Source organism: Molossus molossus, unplaced genomic scaffold, assembly GCF_014108415.1.
Source record: "Molossus molossus isolate mMolMol1 unplaced genomic scaffold, mMolMol1.p scaffold_m16_p_2, whole genome shotgun sequence".
Taxonomy (NCBI): Eukaryota; Metazoa; Chordata; class Mammalia; order Chiroptera; family Molossidae; genus Molossus; species Molossus molossus.
In genome coordinates this window covers 41,430,286-41,443,612 of record NW_023425355.1, presented here as the reverse complement: position 1 = coordinate 41,443,612, position 13,327 = coordinate 41,430,286, and the positions used below count along the sequence as shown (strand labels likewise).

The 13,327-nt window shown below is 40.3% G+C and overlaps 1 protein-coding gene across 1 annotated transcript in view; it reads left to right on the top strand.

Annotated features, from left to right (window-relative positions):
- Window positions 1-2,064: 2,064 nt before the first annotated feature.
- The window catches only part of AMOT (angiomotin), a 73,234-nt gene continuing 61,971 nt past the window's right edge, over window positions 2,065-13,327 (top strand). The window contains exons 1-2 of the mRNA XM_036270807.1: window positions 2,065-2,431; window positions 10,350-10,427. The gene's annotated coding sequence lies outside the window, so the exon portion shown is untranslated. The remainder of the gene's footprint in view (window positions 2,432-10,349; window positions 10,428-13,327) is intronic.

The following is a 13,327-nucleotide window of genomic DNA, read 5'->3' as shown; positions in this document are numbered from 1 at the left end:
TCTGACACCTTGCTCACTGTGAAACAGTGTTTCCTAAGAGCACATTTTCTCTTGCTTGCCTTGATCCATGGCCCTTCACAAAGCTCCCATTAGAGAGGCTTGACTTAGATGTCAATTTTTCATTCACATTAGTTCATTATAATAGCTTTGTGTTGTCAAGGCCTTTACATTTAGACTTGCCTCTTCCTTCTAACATCTTCTAAGGAGTATGGATCTGTAGAGAATGGTGGTTTCCATGGTAAATGTTCTCTCATATTTGTTTTCTCAAGTTCACTTCTGATATACACAGCATGATTTCCTTTTTCAGTACCAGTACCACAATAGATTTAGGTTGTGGCGCCACTGTAGAACTGTTTAAAAAAGAAATCTCACCCACCCTGGTTAGAAAAGGGATAATTTATTATTCTAACTGCAGGGAGCCAACTTCCTATCCACCCTGAAAACTGCAGGAAAAGAGTTGAATTTAAAAATATAGTCACAAAATCTACACACCTTGCATGTAAATGCTTTAACAGATGAGCAAAATATTTGATTCTCAAACACATGTGAGACTCTCCACCACGTGACATACACAAGTAGAAACACATATATGTGTGAGGTGCTTTGTTGTTTACAGGGTTTTCACACAGAATTCATTTTATTTTCATATACCAGTGCCATTAAGTTAATAGAGTATATCTTATAGCCTTTATTTACATAGGAAAATTAAGGTTCAGAGATGTTAAGTGACTTAAAAATCACACAACTAGCTGATAAGTGCTAGAGCTAGATGAGTTATTCCTTTAGCTCCAAATTCCATGTTATTCTGCTTCTCCTACATTATTTCTTTGTGCTTTCATTTACCAGATGTAAAATGGTAGATTTTCAGTGCCCCAGGATGTTGTTCTTAACCCTGTGTTCTGAAGGAGTATCAGTTTTTCGCTGCTGGGAAATGTGAATGCCACATTGACACTTCACGTACTTTGCCACTTCACGGCCTAATGAATGAAAGGGAGAAAAAGTTACTTATTCCCAGACAGCTGGACCAGCTCCATAAAGGTGTACTGGAGCTGGCAGACAAGTGTCTCATCTGTGTCTTCTCAGTAGCTGGGGGAGAACCTAGAGTTAGACAATAGCCTCTTGTTTAGTTTTATACATTTTGAGGGCGGGTGGGACAAAAAGATCGGATCGACGGCGTAAATGACCAATCGCAAGCTAATCCTAGGCCAGGATTCACCAACGGGTAGCTGCAAAAGAATGGTGGGTGTAACTTACATTTCTCTGCCCGCTTCACCTAGGTCGGCCTTCCCGACCCGCCCAAGAGGCGGAGGTTCCGCAAAGCGCCGCCCCCGCCGCCCCCGCCGCCCCCGCCGCCCCCGCCGCCCCCGCCGCCCCCGCCGCCCCCGCCGCCCCCGCCGCCCCCGCCACTCCCGCCACTAGAGAGGCACGCTACGGGGAGGGGGGCAGGGACGTGGGGTGGTAGGAGGTAGGGGACTGCTAGGGAAAGCGTAGGAAGAAAAGAGGGTGTTTCGCAGAGCTGAGACCTGGTTGGGGGTCTGCTGGTAATAGGTAGCAAGCGAACGAGTGGAACGCCGTTCCTGCATTATTTTAAGTAGTCCTTGCGAGAAGCTGCTTTTCAACATTTCTATTTTTTTTCTTCTTCCTCTTGCTGTGGGGCGGGGAGCTGTACTGGATCTCCCAAGCGACTCTGCTCTGCTGTTACCATAAATTATTATTGTAGTATTTGCAAAACCCTTTCCTTCCTTCCAGCCAGTCCTTGCATAGACTCTTAGGAATACTGTGACTGAATTGTGCCACGTTAGTGGGAGAACGTAAGCGAGGGCCCCCAGTTCTGGCCTGAGGGGCTGGACCCCGCAGTTCAATTGTTTGAAACTTCCACGCCCCCTGGTCCCGCCTCTCTTCCGCCTTCCCCGCCTCCCCACCCCCGCCCTCCGCTCCAGGGTCCAGGCCGACTTCCCCCCTTTTTTCCCCGCCCTCTACTCCACCCCCCTCCCTAGTCCACCCTCCTGGGCGGTCCTACCGCTCACCACAAGAAGAAAAGCCACCCATTCGTTCCTCTCTCCTACCTCTCATCCTTTGCCCAGGAGCTACCTTCATTGCAGTCACGCCCCTTCCTTCCGAGGAAATTTCTGACTGCCCAAACTGGTAGACCCCTGATTTATTCCTCCATCTCCTCTCTCTTTCGCTTCATTTTCTCTTAGACCTCTCCACCACAACCACCAGTCTGTCTCGCCTCCGACCATCCGCTGCTCCACCCTCCGGCCCGGTATCCTGCCTGCCCACTGCCACCAAGGAGAACCCGGAGGGAGAAGCGAAGAGGGGAGCAGCCGGGAGTTGGGGCTTCCCCCCTGCCCATCCCTGGCTTTTGGCCCGGGACCGAAGCCACTTGAAGGAGCAGAGAGTCGTCACCTTATCTTCATTGCCTTCAGGGGTAGGAGACGCCTGGTTAATTTTCGCGGGGAAATGGGGCAGGATCCATGGTAGCATGAACTTGAGCGTGCCCTCGGTGTGAGTAGATTCACATGCGTGTGGGAATACCCATGTGTTCTACTCTCTTTGCAGCTGGCCATGAGTTTTCCGAGATGCGCAGCAAGTTAAATTGGTTAAAAAGTGTGTGCTCCTTTCCCATCCTATGGAGATGCTAGTGGGTACCACAACTTGATAGTACTTTTACTTCCTTGCCTCCTGGGGTCCTTGTAGGTAGGTCTCTAGTTAATTAAACACAAAAGAAATTAAAGACCTGAGGGAACTTAAGGTCTACATTTAGCTCAGCAAAAAACTCCGTGCTTATCTCAGATTGCTAAATGCATTCCTCCTAAATGCTTAGGGTTGGGGTGGGGGCTCACACTCCCATCCCCTGGGGGCCATGAATTCCTGAAGTGTTAAAGTCTGGCAGTAATCTAAAATGATACAGTAGTGTGTGTCAGTGTGTGTGTGTGTGTGTGTGTGTGTGTGTGTGTGTGTGTTGGTGAGGAGTTGCCCCTTTTCTGCTTTATATATGTTAGTGATTAGTTTTGTGGGATCATTCTGATGTCTTGAGGGTCCCAAGCCTGGGTCACTGCATGTCGGTGCTTCAACGGTAAGGTGGAATTACCCGTATATGAAAATGAAGAGAAGGAAAAGTGAGATGGAAAGTGACAATCTTTGTAGGCTGTGAACAATTCCTGGTAAATTACCACTAATAATAGTGTAATAATTATTTGCAGCAAGGGACTAAATACAATAAAATGAGAGAGGAAGAGGAAAGTTTGCAAGAAACAGCATGTCTGATCTCTAGCATGTATTTTAGAAAGAATTTTATGACACCTTGGAGTGTCTAATTTAGTTCTTCTTCCTCCCCCTTACCCCAACAAAGAGTGGAACTTGGGAGGCATTTTTAAACTTTTTTGAATACAACACCCTTCTTCCATTCAGAGAGGAAGATAGTCACCATAATCTTCAATAATAGAGGGCTAAGGTTATTTAAGTCTCTTTGAACCAGGCTTGTGAATACTCCTTTCTCAGGCCAGCCTTTGTGAAGCCTTCTCAGTTAGACCTTTCAGCACCCTCATTTAGTAGCTAAGAATAGTTTGAGATACCATTTGCGATACCGGATAAATCTTTACCCATCTCCCACCTATCTCCAACAGGGCAAGCATGGCAAACTTACAATAATGGTGGTGTTCGAAGACCTATTATCAGTATGTCCCCAACCCATTGCTTATTTGGGAACAAATTATTGACATATTTAAAATAATTTTGTTGGTTGATTTTAATGGGAAAAAAGAAAACAGGAAGGGAGAGAAGGAACCTTACAGGGTGACCATTTTAAAGGCTATCGTGTTTCAGATCAGCTAGGAGGGAAAAGTTGGCCTGCCCAAACTACATTTTATAACTAGCCTGGGATATTTTAATAGCCAGGTGGTTGTAGAGTAGTTGCATCTATTTACAGATGATAACTCAGGTTCCAGCTATTCTGTATGGCTTTATTCGGTGTCATTTACAGACACTTTCTGGCACTACATCATATTTAATATTAAGCTAGTTCATTCTTTGGAAAAGTCTGGGTCTGTAAAATTGAAAGTGTTTTTCCTAACTTCATAGTCCAGATATGAAGTAAACCTCTGACCATGCTTGTATGTAGAGTAACATTTATGTGAAAATTATGGATCTGTTCATCTATTTGAAAGTTTTTAGAAGGGAATTTAAAAAAATCATATTCAATGCTCTTTTGGATTTGGAAATTGAAATCTCATTTCTGGTTTATGAAGTAGGATTTATTAGACGAATGCACAACCAAAACATTTTGTGGAGTTGCGTTATCTGAAGTTTTATAAAGAACAAATAAGACTTTCTAGAATGCCTTAATAACAGTCTATTCAGAAAGTAGAGGGATGGATGCTATGACCTTGGGGTCCCATTGAGTGCCAGAATTCTAAGTGGGTACATCTGCTTCTGTGCCCTAAGAGTTCTCCTGGGGCCTGTGCCTTTTTTTAAAGGGTGTCTTTGTAATTAAGCAACCCTTCTCCCCATCCCCCTTTCTTCCTTTGATCCAACTTTTTAAGGCTTTTTTCCCATTTGGAGACAAGAGAAGTTTCTCACACTCTTCTACTCCCCTTTTAAGGTTTCTTTTTCTTTCCCCCCTAAAAAGTCCCCCAATATCCTCAGGATGGTTAGAAGTTGTTTTGTTTTGTTGTTGCGGGGCTACCAATGAGGATGAGTAGAGGATACATTCCCTCTTTGGAAATGCTTGTGACCAGGTAGCTTCCTCCATGGAGACTAAGCATTTGGAATGCATGAGAACAATCTATTCTTAGGGACTGTCTGGAAGAAATTGTCCTTTGCACCCATTAAGCCCAGCTTAAAACCACTGACGGGGGGGGGGGGGGGGGGAGGGCGGGGGAGGTATGTGTGGTCGGGGCCAAGTCTTTTAAGATGGTAAATGGGTAAATGTTCCCAAATTTCCTATTACATCACCTCTTACCCCCATGGATTCAGTGAGTTTGGAGATCTACTTGACAAGTTAATTATCTTGGAACTAAACCAATTTGTTTGGAATTGTGCTCCATTGATTTCCTGTCCCTAGGAATTTTTGTTGCTGGTTTACTATGACATGTTGTCTTTAGTCTTGCTTACTTCTTCATTCTTTGCTGTCTTTTGTAGACTTTGGTTCAAAATTTAGGGTCCCACCCCAAAGTCAAAGGTTAGAATTTAGTCCCCGGTATGAAGAGGGCATTAAACAGGCTGTTCATACTGCATTACTCTGCTCCGTGGTGGGTTTTGGATGCCGTTTAACCCAGAGAAAGGAGAGGAGTTACCCCTTTCATTCACAACACTCAAAATCTGGACTGAAAAAAGGAAATTAGGAGGTCATTTGCTTCATAAAAGAATCCACTATAGGTTTTTTTGAAAGAACTAGCTTTCCTAGTTAGTGCCTTTGAACTATTACTTGATATATAAAAATTCACTATAACTGAGCCTTCTCAGAAATATATTTATTGCAGAAAGGATGATATTAGAATTTTGTTGTAATGATTATTGCTTGAATTAAGTGACGCCATTAGTTGGTCTTTGAAATCTTTTTCTTGTATGGGATGGAGTTAATTGTCTAAATCATTTTGGCTTGTACTAATGCTGGCCACGTTTAGCCTTAGCCTACAACTACTTGTAGAAGGGAGTTAGTATGACTTTGTGGAAATAAATCAGACTTCACAGATTTTGATAATTGTAAGGATGGGACCCACTACACCATATAGGTGAAATATTTTAATTCCAGTTATTGTATTTGAATATCTTAAGGACACAGAAAATTGCTTCAGGTAAATAACAGCAACTTAGGCTTTTTTAGTGAGCTTATTATTGAGAAGGACCTGAGCTCTTGGCCCACCCTTGGCAAATTTTATCTTCTGTAAATTGTGAGGGTTCAACAGGGTGAGTTTGAGAACCAGTTCTCAAAAGTTTATGGTTCTCTTCCTAAGCCTCGGTTTCTAGTGTGAATACGAATGATTCCTATTAGAATGGGGTGCAACAGTATGCAATATAATCATGTAGTCATCTGAATAATTTGAAAAAGTCTGCAAGGATATAGCAAAGTAAATGCATTCTGTTTTGTATTTTAACAATGTATCTAATTAAAGAGCTAAGATCCTGCCCAAAACTATGTCAAGAATCCCATCTGAACAGATCACCTGCTTTCATTTTTTTCTGGTTCCTTTCAGTCTTTGTTTCTCAACTTACATGAATTTTACATAGTTAGAATCATAAAAATGTCCACTGTTGCTTTTAAATAAGTGCCCACCTAAGATTTATCTTTATAAACCTCTGTAGGAGAATGAAGCCAGAATCTGAATTTACGTGAAGAATTGCATACGTTTGTTTCTTGAATGCCAGGAGAGACTAGGTGTGATATAGGGGTGTTCATGTATCTAGAAAGGCTGTTATTTCTACTCCCTTGACGTCCTGTTACCCCTCCATCATTCATTTTAAGCAAAAAGAAACGGAGGGTTCACTGTTTTGTCTAAATCATTAGCAATGATCCTCAAATCATGATATCCCATCAGGAGGGTACAAATTTGTGTAGACTATGAGATATTCCAAATGAGAAAGGAAAAGCAAGAAAGTACAAACGTTTTGTTTTATAGCTTTGAAAATAATGCATTTAAATTAGACTAAAATAGTAAGGAAACCAAGGATTTTAGACAATTAAATATAAGATATGTAGGTGTAGTAAGATAACCCACACATAATGTTTTTTTGTTTGTTTGTTTTGACACCTTCAACATATAGAGTAAGTTCAGTTACAGCATTCTTTAATTTTCCTTTGATGGCAAAGTTATAATATAAGTATAATCTTCAATTTTGGATGGACTCATTCCTGGAAACCAATGGATCATCATAAACTAGATTAAATTTCTTTAACTAGAATATGAATGTGAAGTATGGATTTTTAGTACTTAATACCAAGTTTAGTACAGGGACTTTTTTTTTTATGATATGTATTCATGGGGAAAATGCAAATGGGTATATTTGCTAAATCTCCTAAGGTAATTTTTGAAAATCTTTGATTTATCACTGTCCTTCACATTCGTAAAGTCATTTTCACTATTGTCCCCACTCCATGGAATACCATGAGACTGTGTGACATGAATCTAGGATCCGAGTTTCTCTGCCCAACCCTCTCTGACTTGCCATGTGACCAAGGGTAAATAAATTAGCTGCTCTGAGCTTCAGTTACCCTTCTGGGAAGCAAGGATATTAATACTTCACAGAAATGTTTAGGCATGCTTCATATTGGGCACAGGCTTTGAGGTCATTGAATGAAAGGTGTTTGCATGATGGCAGAGCAGGCTTATTATAGGGTCCTGAGCATGTGTTGATGTTTAATAAGCTCTGCTCTCATGCAGTGTCCTTTGCTTCATTGCTTTATTTACTATAATTGATTGTACCATCATTTGTATTATTAACCCTATTGGTTCTTAAAATAATTAAACATTTTCATTCTGTGTGGTAAGTTGAAGTTCTAGTAAGAGGACACTTAGCACCTCCCAGGATGATGAAAATAGCTTCAAAAAGAGACTTTAGTCCAGCTAGTGTGGCTCAGTGGTTGAGTGTTGACCCATGCATCAAGAGGTCGCCGATTCGTTTCCTGGACAAGACACATGCCCAGGTTGTGGGCCCGATCCCCAGTGTGGGGCATGTAGGAGGTGGTCAATCGATGTTCTCTGTCATCGATGTTTCTATCTCTCTCTCCCTCTTACTTCCTCTTTTTCTAAAATCAATAAAGGGAAAAAAGATGAAAAAGAGACATTAGTTAGAATGTACCATAGAGTTTGGTGAGTTCTTCAAAGCTGTTCAGAAGATTAAAAGAGAAAGCAAATTTCTGTGTGTCTATCTGTTTGTGAGTGTGTGTCTCTGTGTGTGTGTTTTAAAGGAGAAAGTTTTGAGTAATATTTGCTTGTGACACATACAGATGATAGCCAGTAACTGAAACCCAGCCATTGTAGTGTTTTATACACAGCTGGTTTTTATTAATGATGGAATATTTATGCTTGCTGTACAATTCATGGCTCATTTCCATGTGTATGTCAGGACTTAAATACCCCCAAAAGCAACATTAAGATAACATTAAATATAAATGTGGCCAAGCTGTAAAGTGTGTGTTTTTATGAGGGGGGGTTGTGTCTCTTATTTTTATTGATATTGCTTCAGATAACAATAATTGCCCCCCAACTTTAGGCACTGATGCCGATCTTTTTTTTTCCTTTATATAACCCATAGCAAACTTTACATTTTGATCCTTTTGATATGGACAAATGATCTCTCCTCTTTTCATAATGCAGATGAAACTGATGTATGTGTTTTTTAAGAGCATATTTTCCCTGCACATGCTTCTCATTATCCGAGAGGCCTGGACTCAATCAGTAAAGGAGCAGAGAAACCACATAATTGAAAGGAGAAGGACGGTGGTGCATACTTGGAATATTTGTGGGAAGGGGATTGCTGACATCAGAAAATTTAGTGGCCCGAGTGTTAACAGCATTGAAGAGAAATAAGCTTTCTGTGTTTCTGTGCATTGAGACTTATTTTTAAGGGGATAAGAATATGTGCCAGGTTTGACATCCTTTTATGAAGTTGCCCTGGAAACTTTGATGAAGGTTATAGAATACGTAATTCAATTAAAACCTTCCCCATTAGGAATCTAATTAGCTTATTAACCATTTGGGTTGTTTTCAAGGGGCATGGGTTTGCATTGAATTAATGATACTTTTTTCATGTGATAGGAAACTAAGATAAAAATCATAGATGAGAAAATTATTTAGATTGCCTATATTGAAGAAATCTAATTTTCTCCTTATTACATTTGGTTTTTCAATTCAGATTTTTGTTTCACTCTGTTTATATACAGTGATCATATTTTAGTTTAGTAGCTAGCTTTACTTTCTGGATCATTGGCTGTAAACCAATACTTATTAATCTGAGTTTCCCATATTAATTGTAGAAATATGACAAATAACAATAAACCATTTTATTAAGGTAACATTTGTTTTGTTTTGTTTTGTTCTACAATTAGTTTATCCTTGCTGTGTGTGTGTATTTGGGAGAGGAAAATTGTTTTTTTTAAAAGCAAACAATTTTTGGAGCTAGGAAAATTTTGATGACCTCCCCCTTTACCCCCAAGAGCATTCTGTCTGCCTCAGGCTCTCAGTTAGGCTTCCATTAGGCAATGTGATGATTTTTCTGACCTGGTACTTTTTGTGACTAGGCTAGCAGTTGTGTCCCTTGGCAGCCTGAAGGAGAATGTTTATGATCGGAATTGGAGTGCAGGATTTCCTAGCACGTTTTTTCTTCTGTATTCTTCCTCTTTAAAGAGAATGAATACTTGCTCTTGAGGTTTCAGGGCCATTTGAAATAGAATAAGTGCTCAGTAGCTAAATAGGTAATGTGGGTCTGCTGTGGTGCTCCTTTTCCCCATAACTAGTAGAGGACAATCATTCTGTACATATATAGGATTGGGCAAAAGTAGGTTTAGAATTGTTTGCATGGAAAATAATACAATTCATAAATTATAATACAAGAATAAACTCTGATTCGAGTGCTCACAACTATAAACCTACTTTTGCCCCACCCTGTATTCCCTGAAGCATATGCCTGCACTAAAGTTTTAGAGAGTGAGCAAGTTGGCTGGATTATATGATTTGTAGTTTAATTGATTTTACCCTAGTCCTTCCTGGGAAGGTAGGGTCTAGATTTAGTTTTGCAATGGCAACTCAGTCAGGACATGTTCTTGGGGCTTGCAAGTCAATGTGAGGAGGAGGGGCTAACTCTGGGGAGTGACTCAGGCTCTTTGGTATGAAGATATGAAATGCTGGCTCATGTCCATGCACCTGCTGGATGCCACACCTGTAGTCAGCATCTGAGCCCTACTCAGACACAAAAACCAGACTGAAGGCAGATGGGGCTCCTTTCAAAAGGAGTAAAACAAAACAGGGAGCTCCCAATTATGTTAGTGGAGCACCACTGCAAATTATATTTAGCCATTCCAGTATTGGTAAGGGGAAATGTCTTACATATTTTCTTGTAGGTGCAGTGCAGTAGCTTGCCCAAGATACTGTTGGAGTCCCGAGGGAATCTGCTTTCCTAGTGAATTTCTCTTGTGAACTGTCCTCTTAAAAACTGGAGAGTCAGTTCTGTAGAGTTCTAGTAACACAGCACAGGCCAGGAAGTCACAAGACCTGGGTTCTTATCCCGGCCCCACCAGTGAGCCACAGTAAAACCTTGGTCAAATTAGTTATCATTAGCAATCTGTCCTGAACTTAAGCTTCTGCAGTTGTAAAATAGAATTAATCACATCTGCCTTTATTTACTCACAGAGCTGCTGAGAAGGACAAATAAGGTAACAGAAGTGAAAGAGCTTTTGTCTTCTTAGAAGAAAGACTGAGAAACTAAAGGTAATAGTATTATTGTTATTGCTATTCTATGTCTTTCTTTCCTTTTTTTCTCTTTCTGTTGCCTCTAGCAAAGTCTTTGGGAAGTTATTTACTCAGAATACAATTATTAAGCATATTTTATGTACCAATTATTATTTTAGGTGTTAGGAATGACACAGAAGAAAAGCTTGCACTCAGCCTGTGCCCTCTAAGGTCTTGCAGTTTAACAACTTCAATTTCTAGCTCAACCTATTAAGTGATTTCTGCCTGAGTACTTAGAAGCTTAAAGGATAAGAATTAACTTCTTTTTTCCTCTCTGCATTGCAACTGGTGACCTCCATTCCTGGAGCACTGTATTCCAAGGTCTAGATTGAAGGTATAAGGGGAATCGGGGCAGAGCCATAGGTAAATAAAGGTATTTCTCTCTCACGCTCATGTTTGCAAAGTACCTGACCCTTGATCACTTTTTTCAGGGTTTCATCTTTGGTTCCAGTCTACTCCTACTCTGTATGGTCTAGCCCACTCTTTGACCTTAGCTGTTATCCATATGCTAATGACACCCAAGATATATCTCAACTTATCTTTGATTTCTCTCCTTCCAACTTCCCCAACTTCAAGTCGGTTATTAGATTCCATGTCTCCTACTCAGCTCATAGATCTCTTCCTCTGGGAAGCTTTGCTCAGGTGGCTCAGAGGTTTTTGCTGCATCCTCGATGTTGCCAGAGCTATCTGTTCACATCTCTGGTTTCCTGTTGGATTGTGCCCCACTGCTTGACTGGGAGGACTGGGCTCTATTTTATTTCTCTTTTTTTTCCATTCACCCTAGGACCTTCACAGTGTCTGGCTATAGTAAAGTGTTTAATAAATGTTTGTGGAAAATATGGTATGATAAGTGCTCTATTAGACTTATGTACAAAGTCCCGTAGAAACCCTGAGGAGAGAGAATTTATTTTCCCGATTGAGCAGAATTGGAAGCAGGGGAAAGATCGAGAAAGATTAGGACAGAATCTTCAAGGAGAAGGTGGAAAGCACTGTCCTTTTCTGAGAATTCTCACTAAACAGTCCAGGAAAGAAATGCCTGTTGTGTCTGCTCCTGCCAAGGCATCTCTGGCCTATTTCCTTCCCTGCTTTAGGACTGGATGACTTTTATGGTTGAGTCTGCAAATAAACCTCTGTCTATAACACATTGGCCATTTAAGACAGATGCCACTTAGCCATATAATATTAAACACGCTGAGCTTAAATGTGCCACCTTAACTGTGGCTGAAAATTGAGGTACACAGGTACATTGGTTATATATGTTTAGTTCTGTGTAGCACAGTATCCTGTAAAATATACTGAAAACTAACCAATTTAATTTTGAGAATTTAGCACGTTGGGTCACTGGAACTGAATGTCTTCAAGCTGACTGTCAGATCGTTCCAAGGGCAAAAAATGAAACATGATATAAACCATTACAGGCCATGAACCTGTTCTCACCCACCTGATGCTTTTACTAATTAGCTTCTTGACTGGGTGGCAATTTGGGACAAGTGCATACAAGCTGGATTCACAAGGGAATCCACATTCCACTCTGCCATTTTGAAAGCCACTGGGATACTACACTGCTTCTCTTGGCTTCTCTCTCTCCCAGGAGTCCTGCTCTGCCCTGGTGGAAAAATGGGAGCAGGATAACTTTTCATTAAATGAAGAAGAGATTTCATGGGGCTTTGATGTTTTGCTAGTTTTATTTTTTCAGTGGGTTGTCTAAAAACATTCATGCTCCTTGGCCTATTAATTTTACTTTGGGGATTTATTCTATCATTAGAAAACAATCCCAAATATTGAAATAAGGCTAAATCACAAAGATGTTTTTATAACACTATTTAGACTACAAAAAATTGGAAGCAATTTAAATGTCTGAATAATTGGAAAATGGGTAAGTGAATCTTGATACACATTTAATGGACTATTACATAGTCATTGCAGTGTTTGTATGAAGTCTATGCCACAACATTGAGAAAGTACTTATAATAAAGTGAAATGTAGGATCCAAAATGATATGTACATTCATATTTTATTGCTTTGTAAAAATATAAATACACAAAGGAAAAAAACTAAAGGAAATATTCTGTAATGTTAGCAATGTTTGGGTTGAGTTGCTTGGATTATGAGTGATTTTTTTTGTTATAAATATTTGCATGGTGTGCTTATATTACTTGTAAAATAAGTAAAAATAAAAGTGAGTAGTATGCCACTGAAGAAATGATATTGGTAACGTAGACAGTTTCTAGGAATATTTTTACACTTTTCTTAGTTTATGCTCAATCTGATTTTGTGGACTGCTTATACTGTTTCTGAGGCAAGAAGAAATGGGATGTGATCTATTTATTCCTTCCTTGGAATGGGTGTGTATGGAGCGAGATGGAGGGGTGGTGGCAACAATATTTTTCTTGTTACCCAGTATTTCACTGCTCATGTACATTTTAGGGTTAACCACTTTTGTTTGTTGCCTATTAACATGTTCAACTTAATGGCTCTATAGTACAGAAAAGTAAAACTGGGACCAAATTGACCACACCTTTGAGTTGCCATCTCAGAAACAGATAACTGACACTGATCCTCAGTAAGATTTGGAAATGCTAAGGTCTTACTGTGGTTCTTAAAATAAATGTCCAACTTAATCTAGATTGAGGTAGAGGTAGGAGCAAAGAGGTAGGGCTGACTCAAAGCCTTTTTCTTAAGCTAATGCTAGACTTAAGTAACAGTAAGTACCAAGCTGTGATGTTGACAAGCCCTAGAACATGGGCCTGGAAACATTGATCAGTGGAGGTTCCTGTTACTCTCTGACCTATCTGCATGTCTTGGCCTAGAGAGGAGAAATTGTGTAAGGTCCTTCCACCAGACTTCTAACTAAACACATCCCTTCAACCTGTTTGGAT